The sequence below is a fragment of the Trachypithecus francoisi genome, unplaced genomic scaffold, assembly GCF_009764315.1.
Source record: "Trachypithecus francoisi isolate TF-2019V2 unplaced genomic scaffold, Tfra_2.0 Lachesis_group0, whole genome shotgun sequence".
Taxonomy (NCBI): Eukaryota; Metazoa; Chordata; class Mammalia; order Primates; family Cercopithecidae; genus Trachypithecus; species Trachypithecus francoisi.
Window position 1 is genome coordinate 23,406,728 of NW_022681453.1, and position 19,938 is coordinate 23,426,665.

General features: G+C 41.1%; 1 long non-coding RNA gene across 1 annotated transcript; it reads left to right on the forward strand.

Annotated features, from left to right (window-relative positions):
* Window positions 1–170: 170 nt before the first annotated feature.
* On the forward strand, window positions 171–16,857 carry LOC117076398. Its single transcript, XR_004434354.1, has 4 exons — window positions 171–263; window positions 2,048–2,195; window positions 3,697–3,830; window positions 16,611–16,857. It is a non-coding gene; the product is annotated as an uncharacterized LOC117076398 (long non-coding RNA).
* Window positions 16,858–19,938: the final 3,081 nt, after the last annotated feature.

A 19,938-nucleotide genomic window follows, 5' to 3' on the forward strand; every position in this document is an offset into this window, starting at 1 on the left:
TGTAGTCCCCTTTAGAGCATGATGACTCTCTAATCACTGAGATTTCTGGCAATGCCATCGGGCGTATTCAGTGTTGCGATGTTTTTACTCACACCACTGACACCAAATGAGAGGTGCTTTCTTTCCCTGACACCAGTTCCTCAATTCTTTGCAGACACGAACTGGGTATTTAACAATTCAATTCAATTTTGACACTATCTGCAGTTAGCACGGACCCTACAGGTTAAGGGCTCAGTCCCAGAAGGCTACCTTCCACTTCAAATGTAAGTTGCAAGTCCCAGGTCACCCATGCTTCTGACCAACCAGCTATAAGTCAGGGTTCCCATGACCCACTCCACAGGCTTGATAATTTACTGGAATGGTGTACAGAACTCATTTACTGACATTCACTTGTTTATTGTAAACGATGCAACTCAGGAACAGCCAAATGGAAGAGATACACAGGGTAGGGTGTGGGGGTGTGCAGAGTGTCCATGCTATCTCAGGGCAACCCCCTCCCAGCCCTGCAGTGTGAGAGAGCCAAGTATAAAAGGGTCACCGGAAAACCTCCAACTGGCCAGCACACTGGGAGGAGTGTGCACTGGGGTGGAGCCTCGGGAAGTTCACACTGTTTGCAGGGGGAGGAGCCTGGCCTCTTTTGTTCTGGAGTGAACCTGGAATTTAATCTGTGAGGCAGGAAACTGACCAGCCGTACTCTTTCTTTGCTGAGAGTTTCTTTTCCTCTTGCTTTTTTTCCCTTTTCGCCCAATAAATTCCATTTTTCTCACCCTTCAAAGTGCCTGCAAGCCTAATCTTTCCTGGTCATGTGACAAGAACCCTAAAAAGAAAGTCCTACAACAGATGTGTGTGCCAACTCAGAAGCAATCTGAACCCCACCATTTAAGGGTTTTTATGGAGATTTCATTATGTGGAGCTGGTGGACTAAATCACTGGCCATTGGTGATGGACTCAATCTCCTGCCCCTCTCCCCTCTCAGGAGGTAGAAGGGTGGGGCTGAGTTGAGTCCTCTAATCACCATCACAGGGTGTGGTCTTTCTGGCAACTAGTTTCCATCCTGAAGCTATCTTGGGGCCTCCAGACATCAGTCACCTTATTAGCATACAAAAGACACTCATCACTCTGGAGATTCCAAGGGTTTTAGGAACTGTGTGCCACAAACCTGGGACAAAAACCAAATATTTATTTATTTTTTATTATACCACAGGCATGACTGTGGAGACTTGCTAGCAAAAGGAATTTTTTTAATTGCTTAGTTTTTAGTAAGCCCTTTCCAAAGTGGGACAAAAAATTAAAGAGAAGTAGAAGACATGGACTTTATGAATTGAAGATAATCTAGTTTATCTAGTTCGACCTATGATGTGATACCCTAATCTTCTTTATCATTCTATAAAATATTCAGCCATCCTCAGGATTCCCGCAGGGAGCTGCAATAATAATAAATTTGGCAATGTAAATAACATGAGCAAAGCTCCTCCTATGTGCCTCACATTGTGTTTAAACCTTTTACAGAGCACTGTTTTTTCTAATCCTCCTAACAATACTAAAAGGAGCATGCTGTCAGTATCCTCATTTTCTAGATGAGTAAATTGGCCTCAGAGGTTAAGTATCCTGCCTAAGGTCCTACAGCGGGTAGGTGTCAAGGCTAAGATACCAATCAGGAGGCCTCCTGACAGGGACAGTGGCTGGTAACTTACATCTCACTGTCTCTAGGACTGGACACCTGGAGGCCAAGCAGAGCCTCACCCATTCACGGGAACAAAAACAGATTTTGATTCCATGTCTGAGTTGTTCCCAGGGACCCCATCAGGGCTGGAGTGAATTACCATCCTTAGAGGCAGGCAGGTTGGAAGTGTAATGTTCACTTTCTGGCATCTCATTGATTTGGTCTCTATTAAGAAGAAAATTTCATAATTGAAATCTAGAAGAAATATTTTTCTGAAAGTGTGTCCTTTTCCACAGCACTTCTCTAGTCTAGTGTCCTTAGACTACAGTTGGATTACATGAATTAAGGCCTCCAAACAGATAATCACTGTAGTTTCTCCTTCAGAGACAAACAAGACGTTTATTGATGCTTCTCATCAGTGTTTCACTCAGCAGAACACCATTTGATCACTTATATTCTCGTGAAAAATTTCCAGAGTGATTGATGATGACAAATCCATGGACCCCAATCAATGGGAAGTGGCTGCTTTCAGGTAAGGGGAGGCATAAAGTCTCAGGGTCTATTTCTCATCTCTGGACATTGGGGTGCAGAGACAAGAGGTACCTGCCATCTATTCACTACCACTATGCACTCATTCACTTGCTCATTCATTCCCCTTTCCCAAAATATTTAGAGTGCCAAGCCCTGCTTTAGGCACTTGGAAGATTGCAATGAACAAGCCAAAAAAGGAGTCTCCTCCACTCACTGAGTTTGCAGGCCTGTTGAGGGAGACAACGAACCATACATGCCAACCAATGTAGCTAAAAATAATTCCAGAGGGTCAAGTGCCCATGAAAAGAATAAGACGTCACTCTCAGAGGAGCTCAGAATGCCTCTACACCAATCTGTACCCCTAGCCAGAACATTCCTCAGAGTAAACTTCAATAAGGCCATGCCAAGCCTGAGAATTATGAAGAGACATGACCATCTTCCTCTTAAAAGTGGTTGCAGGCCATCCATGGTTTCACACAGTCTTTTTTCCACCCATGATCCCAAAGGAGGAAAGCTTCCATCTGGCCCAGGATTCTTTTTTTGATGATGCAATGATGAAGAATGAGAACACAAAAAATAATCAACTCCAGAGCTTGCCTTGAGAATAACGTTTTACCAATAGGATGTGTCATAAATATGAAATGGCAAAGAAAGATGTTCCAGGATTTGTACTTTTTTCTTTGTTAGCCAGACAGATAATGAGTTATCATCAGGGACTTTTTTTTTCTCTCATTCAAACATGAGCTACATATAACTTCCATACTTCTGTGAAAAGGGAACCCATAAATTACAAGTTATTGTTTCTTAGAAACTGGGATTGTACAAAGGAGAGCCAAACAAAATCCTTTGTTTCATGAGCTTGCAACTTTTTAATTAAATACCACTTTAAACTCATACATACATAAGCCAAATGTTCCCCGTCCATCCTGCTCCACAGCATGGTGCCCATGCTCCCCCTTCCATCACTTTGCTGTGTTAGAGGTAGGATTCTTGCATTTATTTTTTTTTTCTGATTTTTTTCTCTATCAATTTAGGCTGGATTGGAAACATAGATAACACAGAACAGGGACTAGTTTTTAACAGTTTTTGTAGTTGTTATGACCAAGGACCAGGCTATACAGATTGATTATAAATAGATAAGAAAGAGAGGGAGGAAAAGAGGGAGTGAGGAGAAATAGGAAGCAAGAGAGCAAAGGAGACAGAGACGAGGGCAAGAGGGATTGGGGAGACTCCCTAGCCAAGCAGCATGTAAACCTAAGACACTTTATCTGGTTAGATCTCCAGACCATTGAGGCAGAATCTAGCTTATTTTCACCAGTATTCATGTTTCTTTCATCGTTGGCAAACTTCTAAACTGCATTTCCCCAGCCCCCTCACATGTGAGGACATGTGACTAGTTATTCCTCACAGAATGCTGGCAGAAGGGATGTGTGTTACTTCCAGGAATGGACCCTAAAATCTCCTGATCTGTTCCTCACACTCACTCCCCTCTCATCTGCTAGATGCAAAGGATCCACTGGAGGTCTCTGAGGCCCTGGGAGATGGTAGAGCCACACCATGAAGGTGCCTGGGTCCCTGAATGACTGCATGGAGCATAATGCTCACTCTACATTGGATTGTGACACAAGCAAGAAAGGTAAGACACCAAGATATAGGGATTGTTTCTATACAGTTAACCAACCCTGAACTGTACACCCCTTTGCTCTATTTTTCCATCCATGGCAGGCAACACTAACAGATACTTCATGGTTAACTTTTCCCTTCAGTTGTCCTCAAACATTTCTGCCATGTCCCAGACAATCCCAGCTTCACATACAGATGGTATTACAGAGATCTCATCCAAGCGCTTTAAGTACTAAATTTATATTCTTAGTTAGTTTGCTATCTACCCTTCACTATGATTCCTATTTTAAAAAGGAAGGATGAGTCCACGATTCAAGTCAAGATGAAAAAACATTTCTAAATCAAGTGTATGCACATTTTTCTGTAAAGGTCCAGATAAGTAAGTATTTTAGTCTTCACAAGCCTTACAGTCTCTGTCTCAATGAGCCAACCCTGTCATCATGGCACAAAAGCAGCCACGGGCAGTGTGTAAATAAATGGGCATGGCTGTGCTCCAATAGGCTGTGATTTACAAAAATGGGCAGCAGGCCAGATTTGGCCCATGGGCCATAGTGTGCTGACCTCTGTTCTAAATCATTCTCACATTTTCACTAAATATGACCAAGGGCACATGTAAATTCTAGTATCAATTCAATCCCTGTGACATTAGTTTATACTATTTGTTTTAGACCTCATGGCTTCTCTTGAGTAGTGGCAGATATGACAAATGAAGTTGCAAACAGTATTTGATTCTTCTTTCTGCCTCAGCACTGTACTGTGCCTGGCACAAAGTAAAATACAATATATTTTAGTTCCTTTTTACTTCTCTTCAAGCTTGCCTTTGAAGGTTAGACTTGAGGTCACAGCTTCACTTAAGTCCCATTTATTAGTCTGTGGCTTTGGTCAAAGCACCTTCTCTTTGTAAACTTTGGTTTCCAAATCTATAAAATGAGGATAACAACATATACCTCACAGGACTTTTTTGAGGGTCAGGTAGTAAGGAAAAAGAATAATAACATATATATATCCTCTGAAATATATATTATTGTGTGATATAATAATATATAAAGTGTGAAATGTACAGCACAGTACAGAGGTAAGAGACTATTATTGTAAGCTGCCTGTCCCTTCCTGGATTCTGGATTTACTTTCTTTCCACTGGAAATGTGAGTCCCCCCACCCCAATCCCAAGGAGGTCCACTAAATCCCCATTTAGCCTAGGCCAAGAGGCTGTCGGGGTGCATGGGCCGGCTCCACCTGTGTTCTGATTGACTGCCAGAAACCTGAGCCTCCTTTATAGCCACTAACTGGATCCAGAGAAGCAGCTCCAGCTGCCAAAAAATGTTGCAGCTTTAAAGAGATAAAACGCAATAAAGATATGTTTGTAATGGGCATACTCAGTATGGTTTGACCGGCCAATGACACAAGGCACTTGGCCTTGGACCCAGTGCTATTTGAAATGAGCTCTGGAATTGAAGTACTATTCCCATCAAGAGTATCACCCTTAGCAGTCCACAGCTGAAAGCTTCAAAGTGCAAAACTCAAATCTCCTTTTAGTCAAGTAGTAAAATAATGAAAAAGATTTGTGGATAGAATATTTATCCTGTAGTTGCAAATTTTTATGGCCATCCCATTCTACTGAGAGTTGTTACGTGTATAAAACTCCAGACTCCAGGGTCGGTCTGAGTCTTTCCAGCCATGGACATCTGTACCATCTACTTATAGTGCACACTTACCACTCTAAAAGAAACAAAATGCTTTTTAGTTTCCTTGATGATGCTTGCATTAAAACCTGAAGGAAAACATTGCAATCGGCTCTTGTCAGCTAGTCATTACACATTCCCTGACAGTGTCTAGAATAGTGCTTGGCAAGAGAAAGGCTTTAAACAAGATTTACTAATGTTCCAAGTCCTATATCCAGTCATTGTCCTATATCTGATAGGGCATGGATGGCAAGTACCCAACAAATTCACCATTAACTTTCTGCTCAGGGCAAGCAGCAATAATCACTCAAGACACTTTTGTCTTTTCTGATGAGCCAAAACAGAGTAACAGTAACATCTTGGCTGGGGCAACTTTCCTGCATCTCTGCACAGTCATGTCTTCAGGATGAGGGTCTCTCTGCTCGCACTTGGCCTCTCCCTCAAAACCAGTTCCTCCTACCATCTTAGCTAATCTTTGTTAACTGATCCACATATCCACCCAAGACTTCAAACTAAAAATCTGAAAGCATCTTCAACTAATCCTCCAACATCTAATGAATCAACAAATCTATGAACTCTAATACCCCAAATAAAATTTGAATTTCTTCTCTTCATCTCTACCATTGTAACCTGGGCCATCTTTGGTTGCAACTGTTTCAATAACTTTTTAAGTGCTCTCCGGCTTCCATGGCAACCCCCTCAGTCTGTTTCCCATACATTTGCCAGAGGGCATTATTAAGGCAGATCATGTCAATGGCTCACTGCTTACCTGCATAACCTGCCTGATCTAGTGCTTCCTGTCCTTTCCAACATCATCTCAGCTCACTCTCCTCTCCATTACTGCAGTGCAGTTGCAGCTGCATTGACCTTCTTGCTGTTCTTGGAAACCACCCAGCTTTTGACCCACTTAGGGGGTCACATATGTTTTGTTGTCTGCTTGTAAGTCTGCTGCCTATGACAACTCCCACCCCTTTGGCTAAGTTCTTATTCTTCAAGTCACAACCAAAGTACCATATCCTCTGAGAGGACTTCCTAGATCACTCTGTGATAGGGTTTGACTGTGTCCCCACCCAAATCTCATCTTGAATTGTGGCTCCCATAATCCCCATGTGTCGTGGGAGGGACCTGGTGGGAGGTAACTGAATCATGGAGCAGGTTTTCCCATGCTGTTCTCGTGACAGTCAGTGTCACAAGATCTGATGGTTTTATAAAGGAGAGTTCTCTTGCACATGCTCTCCTGCCTGCTGACATGTAAAATGGGCCTTTGATCTTCCTTCACCTTCTGCCATGCTTGTGAGGCCTCCCCAGCCATGTGGAACTGTGAGTCCATTAAACCTTCCTTTATAAATTACCTAGTCTCAGGTATATCTTTATTAGCAGCATGAGAAAGGATTAACACACTCCCTCAACCACTTTTCTTCTCTATCAACCCAATGCCCTTATTCTCTGATTGTACTCTTTCTCTGAAGACTTGGACTTAATCGAAAGTTTTATATATGTAGAAGTTGCTACTTTTAGTAGAAAAGGAAACATCCATGAAAACAGTACCTTGGTCATTTCCAAGTAGTTACCACATTTCACAATATTATATTATGTTTTGTTTCTATATAACTTCTCTTAACTAAAGTATTATAAGCTCTATTTGGGTTAGAGACAATGTTTGTCTTGTCATTCAGTACTAGAGGGGAAAAAGATGATAGAAAACAAATATCCCTTTATTCTGTCTGGTGAGGAATTCTAAATGATATTCATAGACACCTTTTGTGGCATCTGCCCCAAAAACTCCCTTTCCAGGAAATCCACAAATATTCATAATGAACCCCTTATACACAAGAGTAGTAGACCAAATATCCATGTTTAGACCGTGAGACACTACCCATTTTTAATGTCTGAGTTTTATATTTGCCACTGTCTAAAGTGTCTAAGACACCTTGAGGGCAGGGATCCCATGGGATTTGCCCATTTTTTAATCCAGCAACTGAGACCAATGACTGCTACATAATTATACTTTGAATCCATGAAAGGACAGAGCCAATTAGTTGACTCAGGCATCCAAGTCTTTTTTATTGGGTGGCCTGGGTTGGTTTAAGCTGTAGGAATCTAATAAGGGAACACCCAGAAAGATGAAACCATATCCTTAAATTCCTATTCATTCAATAATCCTAAAATAATTTATAATAAATTAGAAACAAAGGGCAATTGTATAGGATCTTCGTCTGTCTAGTCCCCCACCTCAAAGAGCCACCAGGGGTAGTTTTCAGAGCCCTGGATGAGGTTTGGCTCATGCAAATCCCATTGTTTGTGGTTCCGTTGGAAGAGTCAGTCTCTCTTCTCCCAGCCCCCATACAACTCTTGGAAAATGGTGCTCAATGGAGAGTATCCTTTGCAGAGGAACTTTGTCCTTAGGGGAAAGTTCTAGATGACAAGTCATAAATTTAGAAGGCCCTGGTCTCAGAAGGCACTCTGAATGATTTCGACAAAGCACAGAAAGAGAAGGTGGTTTTAAAACAGTTTTACCATTGGGTTCAGAAAAAGGAGAGGTCTGTGTACAAACACAAACCACTTTAGTTCTGAAAACATCTGCATATTTTCTAGTCACCAAAGTCACATACACCATTGCAGCAATAAAGAGGATATTATTTACCCACCCACTTGACAGGTAGGCAAACTGAGTTCAGAGTTGCTGAGTACAATGCTAGAAGAGTGTCTCGTAGGAGAGATGCCCAATAGCTAGGCTCCAGGTACATGTATCCCAATAGCCTTTCTTTCTCTTCACACTTAGAAACTCACCCTGAATGATATAAAAAGGGCTCAGTCAGACAGATGAAGACCTCCTGTCTTGGATAAAGTAGGTGCATTCAAGGTGAGAACAGATTGAGTTAAGTCTGCCATTACAGAGAGAAATAGGGAACTCAGGGAGTCTGGGTGATTTGCATGGGTCCTGTTCCAGTTGACATTTGCATCCATCAGATCAATATTGAAGATAAAGATTTGACTTGACTTCCTTTAGATTCTGGTGGAGAGACACAGGAATGGCTCAAATCATCTTGTTAACTTTCTTCCTCTTTGTGGTCAGGGACTTAGTTTTGTACCCCTGCTCTATTCTTGGTATTCAGAACAGTGACTGACACATAGTAAACTCTCATTGCTATTAATGAATGTACTCAATTTACCACTTCACTTTGACCTCAGACATTCTCTGACTTTCTAGGATGCAGATTACTGTTTCAAACAGGTTACTTTCTTCTTAAGCAATAAGTAGGCCATCATTTCTACCCTTGAAAGAAAATGTTATGTGGGACCACACTTGATCACAACCTCAAACTGTCCCTTGGCTTCTCTGAAGTGCATCGTGTAGAGGTTGAGCCTCCTGCACACTGGGTCTGAAGGATGTAGGTACAAACAGCTGAGTATACAACCAATGGACCTGAGCCCAGTGAAGTCACTACTTTGGGGACCCAAGACTGTCATCACTGTCCTCACAAGTCCATGCTTCTGGACTCGTGGTGGACACCTGCAGCGTCTGGCTTACTGTTGAAAGCTCTGACTACGAGAGACCAGATTCAAATTCAGCTTGGCATGGGACTATGGGTGATGTATCGAATCTCTCTGGAGCTCAGTTGTTTTGGCTGTGAAATGGGAGAGAATAAAACACCTCATAATGCAGCAAATCTCAAACTACAATGTGCACACAAATCACCTGGGGATCTTATGATGCCATAGGTTCAGGCTCAGTAGGTCTGAGGTGGGGCTTGAGAGCTCAGAATTTTCATAAGCTATCAGGCCATACCGACGTGGCTGATCTGGAGACCACACTCCAAGTAGCAAAGTCACAGGGCAGTAAATGAGATAATAGAATAAAAGGAGATTATTAACATGAATAAGCATTATAAAGCAAATTATTAATAATCATGATCACTAGTAGCGTTTTGGTTAACATACATGAAATTACCACCAGCCAGGTTTGAATTAGACTGTTTCTGGCCCTGAGTCCTTTCAAATAAGTTTTGTGATTCCATCTGAAAGCTCCTTCAGACATTCCCATAAGCCCTCATGTAACTACAGAAGTCAAGGGCACAGTGAGAAGATATTTTATTACCCGTGTATTTATTTATGGGTTTTGGGGGTTTTAAAACTGGCAATTAAAACCTTGTAAATTTGTATTATCAACAAAATAAATGTAGACGGGTTAGTTACTCGTTGCTAATAAATTTGATCATTCATTTATAAAACGAATGTTCACCCAAGAATCACAGAGCACTCTATAAATATCGCTTCACGAAGCCACAAACCACCTCGACAAGGAAGGCACACAGCACCCCTGAGGGGTTAAACAAACCCTCCCGGGCCTGGGATATGGGAGGGCAGTGCCTGAATTCCATCCCCCGGTCCCCTTCCAGTACTCAGGTTCAGCCTCGGCCCCCGGGGGGCCTGACTCTTTGAAGCATGACATCCGCTTGGATGCAGTTCAAATCAGCTTGCCTAGAGGCTCCAGCCCCAGATAGCCCCAGGAACCTGTCTGTAGGAGCTGAAGAAAACCGTATTTCTCTCCTGTGAGAGGTTCAGGAGGACTAGCCTCCCCCATTTCCTCTTTTCCAATCATGCACTCTGGGTAGTTCAGCTACTGTTCAAGAGGTAACTTACAAACTGACTGACCCAACTATGGAACTCCAGCATGGAATTAATAAAACAAAACTGCGTGATTGCTGGTTTCTCAGCCAATGGCCCCCACTTCAAGACTTACTCAGCTGAGGGTCCTCTTCACTTCTCCCCCATAAATGAACTCAGTAAAGCGTTTTCATCTTTGAGTCCTGGTGCCCTAGATGGACCAGGGTTTTGGTGGCTGGGTTTGAATTCCAGCCCCACCATGTTAGGGGACCACAGACCTCATGTTCCTTAGCTGTGAATTGGCCTTGTTTTAGTTCAAGTCATCTAGTGCCTGTGAGGATGTTCAGAAATGATATGTAAAGAGCCCCACCAAAGGAATTTATCCCTATTAGTAGTGCTGGTACTAGTTGTGACATTAGTCATAGATGCAACACTAGCAGCAGAGTATCAGGCCAGATTATAACTTTTAGGAACCTGAGCCTTTGCCTCTCTCTCATGCACTTTCTTTGTTGAGAGGAAAGGGAACAAGAGGATTGAGCCCTCATTTATGAGTGCCCTAAGCAGAGCTTAGGCTGCCTCGTCAGTCATCTAGCCCTCCAAGATATTGCATCTTACTCCCTCTTCCCAAATTATTGACCCAGCTGATACAGAGAAGAGACAAGGAAGTACTGGGTAGAAGAGGGTGGGTCCCCGGCAAAGGCCCCACCCTCAAGACTGGAAACTCTTGGCCCTAAATGGGAACAAGCATTCACGTTTACATGCCTCAAAGTTGCATTTGTCCTGCCATGCTCCCTTACTCTGCACCCATGTATACCCCAGACCCCAGACTCCAGAAGCAGACGAAAATGAACAGAAGAGTAGAAGAACAGCAGAACAGCGTGGCAGAGAGAAGAGAATGAGTGTCTGAATGCTGAGAGGAGTTTGGCTGGGAATAGTCAGAGAGATTGGCTGCTGGACAGCCAAACTCCAGGGGAAGATCATCTCCCCACTCCATTCGCCTTTCAGGTCCCCATCCATCCCACTGAGCCCTACCTCCACCACTCAGTAAAACTCCTGCATTCGTCCTTTAAGTTCGTGTGCAACCTGAGTCTTCCTATACACTTGGTACCTCAGTACCAAGAGGATACTGAGCTGGTTAATGCTTAAGCTGTCTGTGGATGGCAAGGCTAAAAGAGCTCACTGTGGCACATGCCCACTTAGGCTTTGGGAGTCACAGGCACCCACTCTTAGATGCTACCATGGGACCAGAGCCCCAAAGCACTTGCCCCAGCTCCTCTACACCTGCCCATCTGCAAGCTCCCCCTCCCATAAGGGGTTTGGGTAGGCACGTTGGCCGAACAGACAAGCCACACCCCTGTCGCACATCCTTCGAGGGGTGTCAGGGAACTCTCACATTTTACAACCATCTTCCTGGCACACCTTTTGCCACCTGCCCTCAGACCAGCTGCTATTATTCCTCTTCTTGCTGGTAAGAGGAACCAAAACCTCTGACTCATAAATACTGATGGGGAGAGGGGATATGCATGGCTTTTAGCCTAGGTCTACTGAGTGGTCTCACTCCTTTGGAGCTAGCTTTGCCTGGGCTATGTGGCATCCACGTGCTTTTCTGCTTGCACAAGACCTCATGGACCGCATGTTAGAGGTTTTTCATCATTTATTATTTGTTACTTACTGATTTCTTCTTAACTAGTGGCTGTATCTGTATTCTGTCTTGATTCATTTTCTGAAAAAGCAGGACTCATCTTCACTTAATGAGCTTTATTCCAGTCCTAGAGAGAGGTAGGAATTTAATTTGACTGAGATATTCTGTTCTTCACTGCTGCCTTTACTTGATTAACATGGAGAATCATAAAAGTTCTGAGCAGAGAACCAAAAGTAGACAACAAATAAGCTATGAAGCTTGCTAAGATGTCTGTAGAAGGGAGAGCGATAAAGATGTTTAATACATCTTTCTATGAATAAAAGGACTTCTGGTTTGCCCTGGACTTGGAATGAATCTTCTCAGGGCTTCAAGACAGTTATCACTCTGGCTACCTGCCATGTGAAGGTTCTTTTCTAAGAAGGCAAATGTTGCTATAAGAAATGCCACATGCCATTTTATCAAGCTGAGCACAGCTTTGCTTGTGACAACCCTGCATGAGCCACCCAACCAAAGAAAGATATTTTCTCTTTGATCAGATGATTACTGAAAGTGGATGTGCTAGCATTAAATTGGTTTTCATGGTTAATATTTTTCAAGTAGGCTGGGCATGATGGCGCACACCTGTAGTCCCAGCTACTCAGGAGGCTAAGGTGGGGGGATTATTTGGGCCTGGGAAGTTGAGGCTGCAGTGAGCTGTGATTGCACCACTGCATTCCAGCCTGGGCAACAGAGAAAGACCCTGTCTCAAAAATAATAAAATAAAATGATAAAAATATTACTAGTAGCTCCAAATTTAGTAATTTCTTATTGGAAGCTATTATTGCTATATTTTGTTTAACAGAATAAAGGTCACCTACGAGCATTTCTTGTAAAGTGAGCTTCTGTTAAGTTTTTTGTATTTTTCTTTTTGACTCTTAATATAAAATTATGTAAAAGTTCTCCATACCTGTGAGTATTTGTTAGCGTGATTTTAAAATGCAGTATGTCTTCTTCGTTCAATTTAAACAATGTTGGAAGAAAACAATGTTTTCCCATGTTTTCTGTTCATGTCTTTTCCCCTCTAGAGCTTGGCTCACACCATTCCTTACATCTAGAATATCCTTTCTATTATGCCCAAATCTATTTCATTCTTTAAGGCACATTTAAGGGCTGTCAATCTTTAAGGCTCAACTGCTGCTTTCTCTAGTCTTTACTGATTTGTCTCCTGGAATTCATCTCCCCCAGTTCTGCATACTTTCATACAGAAAATACAAATTTCAGATGTTTGTTCACTTAGTTTTCAAGAGAAGGGCATCTTGGCAAGTCAGGCTTGCATTCTCTTTTTTAAAACAGCTTTATTAAGATATAATTCACATGCAACAAAAGTTTCACAAAAGTGAACAATTCAGTAGTTTTGAGTTGTCTAACCATCACCATAATGTAATTTTAGAGCATTTTCATTACCCCACAGAGAAACCCCATACAGAGTACTCATCAGCAGTCACTCCCATCCCACCCACCCCTAAACTCTAGGCTACCATGAATCTACTTTCAGTATCCATAGATTTGTCTCTTCTAGACATTTCATATACATAAAATTACACAGTATGTTGACTTTTCTTTGTTGACTGACTTTTCTTTTAGCATAATGTTTTCACGGGCATCTGTTTTGTGGCATGGATAAAGACTTCATTCTTTTTTATCCACTGTATGGATATACCATCTTTTGCTTATTTATTTATCAGTTAATTGACTTTTGAGTTGTCTCCACTTTTTGGCTATTATGAGTAACGCTGCTGTGAACACTCATGCATATGTTTTCAATTCTCTTACGTAGACATTTAGGAGTGGAATTGCTGGGTCATACGGTAATTCTATGTTTAATATTTTGAGGAATTGCCAAACTGTTTCCAAAATGGCTGCACCATTTTATATTACCATCAGCAAGGTAAGAGGATCTCAATTTCTGCACATTCTTACTGACACTTTCCTTTGTCTGCCTTGCATTCTTATCAGACTTACATTCTTGGTCTGAGGCTTTATTTCAGAAAACAAGTTTGAGGAGAAGAATGGTATTTGTAAGAAATGCTTCAAGAAATGTTTTCTCCTAAAATGTGCTCAATGTGCTATGCCTAATGTGCTGTGCCTACTAAGGGGGTCATTGAGCCTCTGATCCCCTGAGCAGGCACAGCACATTGGAAGAAGGATGCTGCCATGCCTCGGAACCAGGAAGCCCCTAAGGTCTCCTTCTCTGTGCCACCATTTGCAAATGATATGCCTTTGGTAGATTAGTGTCTAACCCATAATCGCCTCATAGATAAGATGAGGAAGATATTTCCACTATTCATTACCACGAAATAGGATGTGTGTGTCAATATATTGTATTAGTCCATTCTCACACTGCTAATAAAGACATACCCGAGACTGAGTCATTTATAAAGAAAAGAGGTTTAATTGACTCAAAGTTCTGCATGGCTGGGGCGGCCTCGGGAAACTTGCAGTCATGATGGAAGGCACCTCTTCACAGGGCTGTAGGAGAGCAAATGAGTGGCAGCAGGGGAAAAATGCCAGGTACTTAAAAAACCACCAGATCTCATGAGACTCATACACTATCACGTGAACAGCATGAGGAAACCACACCCATGATTCAATTACCTCCCACCGGGTCCCTCTCACAACACATGGAGATTATAGGAACTACAATTCAAGACGAAATTTGGGTGGGGACACTGCCAAACCATATCCCATATCTAGAAGCTCATATGGACCATAACAGACATTCTAGAAAGCTCTTACTGAATGATTCTCCCTGAAGTCTTGTAGTTCTGTGGCAGTGCCTGTAAGTACACTACCATAGAAAAGGGAAGTGTTGGTCAATTTGTGTAAATTCCATGTGTGTGACAAGAATGAGTGTCCTCTGTTGAGTACAAAGATTGTATACAAACATACACATGTCAACCAAATTAATTGTGGAAGTCAAATCCAATTTATCTTTGTTTAATTTTGATCTCCTTGATGGATTAGTTTCTGAGAAAGTTGTGGACAGTTTCCCACACTGACTCTTCACTCAACCATTTGTCCTCATGTTTCTTTCATATCTTTACAGCAGTAAATCCCAGCTAGTCCTCTCCTAAGTGCTCTATTCTGTTCCCAAGTCCTCTGGTGCCTGATGAAGCTTTCTCATTATCATGAGAGCAAAATAATGTGGGTGTTAAGGCCTACAAAGCAATAAAGCATGATTGTGAAGAGCAGAAGCTTTGCAGACAGACCCAAGTTCAAATCTTGGCACCATCACTTCCCAGCTTATGAACTTGGGAGGCTAACTGACTTTCTCTGAGCCTCAGAGTTCCTGTCTGTAAAATGAGAAAATTAACACCAGAAGTTAGGGTGGATTCAATGAGATCCTGCATGTAAAGCAGTGATCACGGAGCTGGGGAGAGGACCCTGGTAAGGATTTAGAAAATGCTAACTTTTGTTAGTAACAATAGACAACAACATCAATAATGGCAGCAGATGTTTCACCTTCCTGGAGTGCTTAATACGGTCTGGGCACTAAGCCAAGTGCTTCAGTTGTATCAGCTCATTTAATTCTCACAGCAAACTCGGAAGAGTGATAGGACGGCCATCACCATTTTACAGAGGAGGACACTGGAGCACAGAGGGATGAGGCAGCCCACCCAGGGTCACCAGTGAGCGGTGGCTCCTGAACTGCACCTCTACCGTGGGAACCTGGGCTCATCTTCTGATGACAAAGTCGGTTATGGAACTAACAAGAAGACACACCATGAAAAGGAACTCTTTGTCCCACATCCCTTTCTGTGACCTCCCAGATGTGCCCTGCAGCACCAGACTCCACTCTGGGTGGCTGCTGTGGTTCTTCTTTTGTGTCTGGGAAAGAAAGGTGCTCGATAGGATCCAGCTGCTAGCTCGCTACTGCCCAGCACTTCTCCTGTACTTCCAGAACAGCTCATGGGTCTAGGACAACAAAGCCTTTATTGGCCTCGTTGTTCCAAGTGTAGTTGGAAACATCTGAGATAAAGCTGGGATGGAAAACCAAGCAAACTGTTAAAATCTGCACAATAAAAAGGCACAATCAGGATACACTTAGGGATAACATGTTACACTTCCAAAAATTAACACTACTGGATGAAAGCCCCAGCTTCCCAGTTTCAGTTCATTTTAGAAAAAAAATCTACAATACGTAAATATATTCCCACCATAAAAAAATCAAAAAGCGAAAGTCAAGCTATCAATAAGTATGAGGAATAAAATGAGAATGTTGACCATTATGCCTACCTCCACCCTGAACCCACAGCTTCCAGTGGTAACCACGATCAACAGAGTAGATATACCTCCTCCCAAGCTTTTTCCTTTGTAATAAATGCATATATATGTATGCATAAACATGTTTCATTTGGAAAATATTTTGTTTCCACACAAATGGTGTCACAATATGTGCATTGTTTGCAAACTAGCTTTGCTTGTTTTATTCACTTGACAATAGGTTTGGGGAGTGGGACATGGGGAAAAATAGGTTCAGAAAATTTTGCCAAGTCTGTGCACACTTATATTGACATTATTCTTCATGAATGACCAGTGTTTCCCATGGTGTGGTGCTACCATAATAATTTATTTACCCTTGTCCTTCTGAATGGACATTGGGTTGTCATGGGGCAAGCTCTAAGATGACCCCCTCCCCATAATCCCTACCTCCTGCTATTCATATCCCTGTGTAATCCCTTGCCCTTGAGAGTGGGCTGGCCTCATGACTTCCTTCTAATCAATAGAACGGAGCGAGTAATAAGATGTCACTACTGTGATTAGAGTACAAGACATTGTAACTTGCCTCTTGCTAACAGACTCTTCTCTTGCTTGTTTATAGAAGGTCCCATGTGGCAAGGAACTAAGGGCAGTCTCTGGCCAAAAGCCTACAAGTAACTGAATCCTGCTAATAACCATGTGAGTTTGGAAGTGGCTCCCCCCGCATTCGAGTCTCAGATGAATCCCCAGCCCTAGCCAATATCTTCATGTGCTGTGAGAGACCATTAAGCAGAGGACCCAGCTAAACTCTACCCAGATGCTCAATCTACAGAAACAGATACTAAATGTTTTTGTTTTAAGCTGCTACATTTGCAGTAGTTTGATATGCAGCAATAGATAACTGATAATGCTGTTAATTGCTTTCTATTCCAATCAACTGGAATAACTGCCCTTGTGCATACAATCAGGGACATACTTTAGGATCTGAGATTGTTCAGTCTAAGGGTAAGGATCTAGGATCTTTAGGATCCCAGACCTGAGACTGTTCAGTCTAAGGGTAAGCATATTTAATGTAGAAAAATAACACTACATTGTCCGCCAAAAATATTATCAAGTGACAATCATGCAAACAGTATGAAAGTTCCTACTTCTCTCCATGTTCTTACCAAATGAAGTATCATTGATCATTGAAATAATATCAGTTTGAGAAAAATTAGTACTGCATTGCTTTGATTGCATTGTCCTGATCACTCATCAGGGTGAGCATCTTTCTAACGAATCCCTTGGTCATTTATTTTTCTCTTTCTTCTGAGACTTCTCTCTTGATATTCTTAGCTTTTATCCTATTTTAATTGGATTTCAATTGGATTGAACAACTGGAATGATAGACATGAATATTACACTGGGGGGCACACAACGGCCATTGGTGATGCTGCTGTTGATTACCCAAAGTGCTATCCCATTTCTTCCTGTATATTTACTACTATTTCTCTTGCAATTAATAAGCACTTTATGGGAAGATTCTTTGAGACCATTCAAACATCTTGTACCTCATTAAAATATCCCCCTGGATTTAGCAGCCTTTGATGATTCTTGCCTGAACAAAACTTTATTATGGTAGATATAAAATGATGATTTTCATCCTAGCACTTCTTCCACATTTATCAGCTACATTTAGCCTTCTTTGTGGATAAGACTCTCCCCTCAATATAAGTTCTTCAATATAACAAAAGACATTTATGAAAAGCTCATAGCTAACATAATAATCATCAGGGAAAAACTGAAATCTTTTCCACAAAGATCCAGCACAAGGCAGGGATGCTCACTCTTGCCACTTCTATTCAACATATTACTAGAAGTATTAGCAAGAGTAACCAGATAAGAGAAATAAATAAAAGTATTTAAATTAGAAAGGAAGAAGAAAAATGGTCTCTATTTGCAGATGGCATAATCCTATATGCAGAAAACCCAAAGAGTTTACAAAAAAAACAAAACAAAACTGTGAGAACTAATAACTAAATTCAGTAAAGTTACAGGATACAAAATTGGCATACAAAAATTCGTAGCATTTTATACACAAATAGCAGCAATGCTAAGAATAAATTTTTTAAAATCTCATTTATGATAGCATAAAAAAGTGGGAATAGACTTAGCCAAGTAGGTGAAAGATTTAGCATTGAAAACTATAAAACCTTGATTTAAAAAGTTGAGGACAACACAAATAAATAGAAAGATATTCTGTATATATGGATTGGAAAAATTAATATTGTTTAAATATCCATAGTACCCAAAACAATATACAGATTCAACACAATCCCTATCAAAATTCCAATGGCATTCTTCATAGAAATAGAAAAAAATCTTAAAATCCCTATAGAATCATGAAAAAAACCCAAATAGCTAAAGAAGTACTGAAGATGAACAAAGTTGGAAGGATCACATTTCCTGATTTGTAATTATATCACAAAGCTATAGAAAGCAAAACAGCATGATAATATCATAAAAACAGATATATAGACCAGTGGATCAGAATAGAGAGCACAGAAATAAATCCAAACATATATGGCCAACTAATTTTTGACCAGGACATTAAGCAGACACAATGGGGAAATGATAGCCTCTTCAATAAATGCTGCTGGAAAAACTGGATTTCCATTGCAAAGGAATGGAATTAAACCCTTAATATTACACCAGATACACAAACCAACTCAAAATGGATTAAAGACCTGACTGTAAGACCTGAAACCATAAAACTCTTAGAAGAGAATATAGGGGAGAAGCTCATTGGCTCTGACAATACTTTTTTTGATATTGCACCAAAAGCCCAGGCTACCAAAGCAAAAATAAATAAATGGGACTATATCAAACTAACAAGCTCTGCACAGCAAAGAAAACAATCAACAAAGTAAAAAGGCAACCTACAGATTTGGAAAAAATATTTCCATAATTCATATCTGATAAGGAGTTTTTAATGATTGGTACAAATGTATCCCAAATGGATTCATTTAGTCCATTTGGATATTTAATAATATCCAAAATTTGTACAGAACTCTTACAACTCAATAGCAGAAAAAAAAAAAAACCTAATTAAAAAATAGGGAAAGGTTCGGATGGATACTTTTCCAAAGAAGACATAAAAGCAATCAACAGGTATATGAAAAGATATTCTCAACATCATAATCATTGGAAAAATGCAAATGAAGACCACCATGAGATACCACCTCACACATATTAGGATGACTATCATTAAAAACACAAGAGAGGCCAGGCATGGTGGCTCATGCCTATAATCCCAGCACTTTGAGAGGCCAAGGCAGGTGGATCACAAGGTCAGGAGTTTGAGACCACCCTGGCCAACATAGTGAAACCCCACCTCTACTAAAAAAGAATACAAAAAATTAGCTGGGCATGGTGGCGGGCACCTGTAATCCCAGCTACTTGGGAGGCTGAGGCAGGAGAATCGCTTGAACCTGGGAAGCAGAGGTTGCAGTGAGCCAAGATTGCACCACTGCACTCCAGCTTGGGAGACAACAGCGAGACTCTATCTCAGAAAAAAAAAAAAAAAAAAAAGGAAATTCTGCTGTTTGCAACACATAGATGGACCTGGAGGAGATTATGGCAAGTGAAAGATGCTGGCACTGAAAGAAAAATACTGCATCATGATCTCATGTATAGGTGGAATCATAAGAAAAAAAAAGAGAAAAAAGGTCAAATACATAGAGAATAAGACAGTGGTTACTGAGGTTGGGGGCAGGAGAGAGGAAATGAGGAGAGGAAGGTCAAAGAATACAAACAAGCAGATATACAGGATCAATTAGTCTAAATATTTAATGTACAACATGAAGACTATAGTTAATAAAATTATAGTGTATTATGGATTTTTGTTAAATAAGGTTTTAGCTGCTCTTTTCACAAAAAAAAGCAACCATGTGAGATGATATATGTTAATT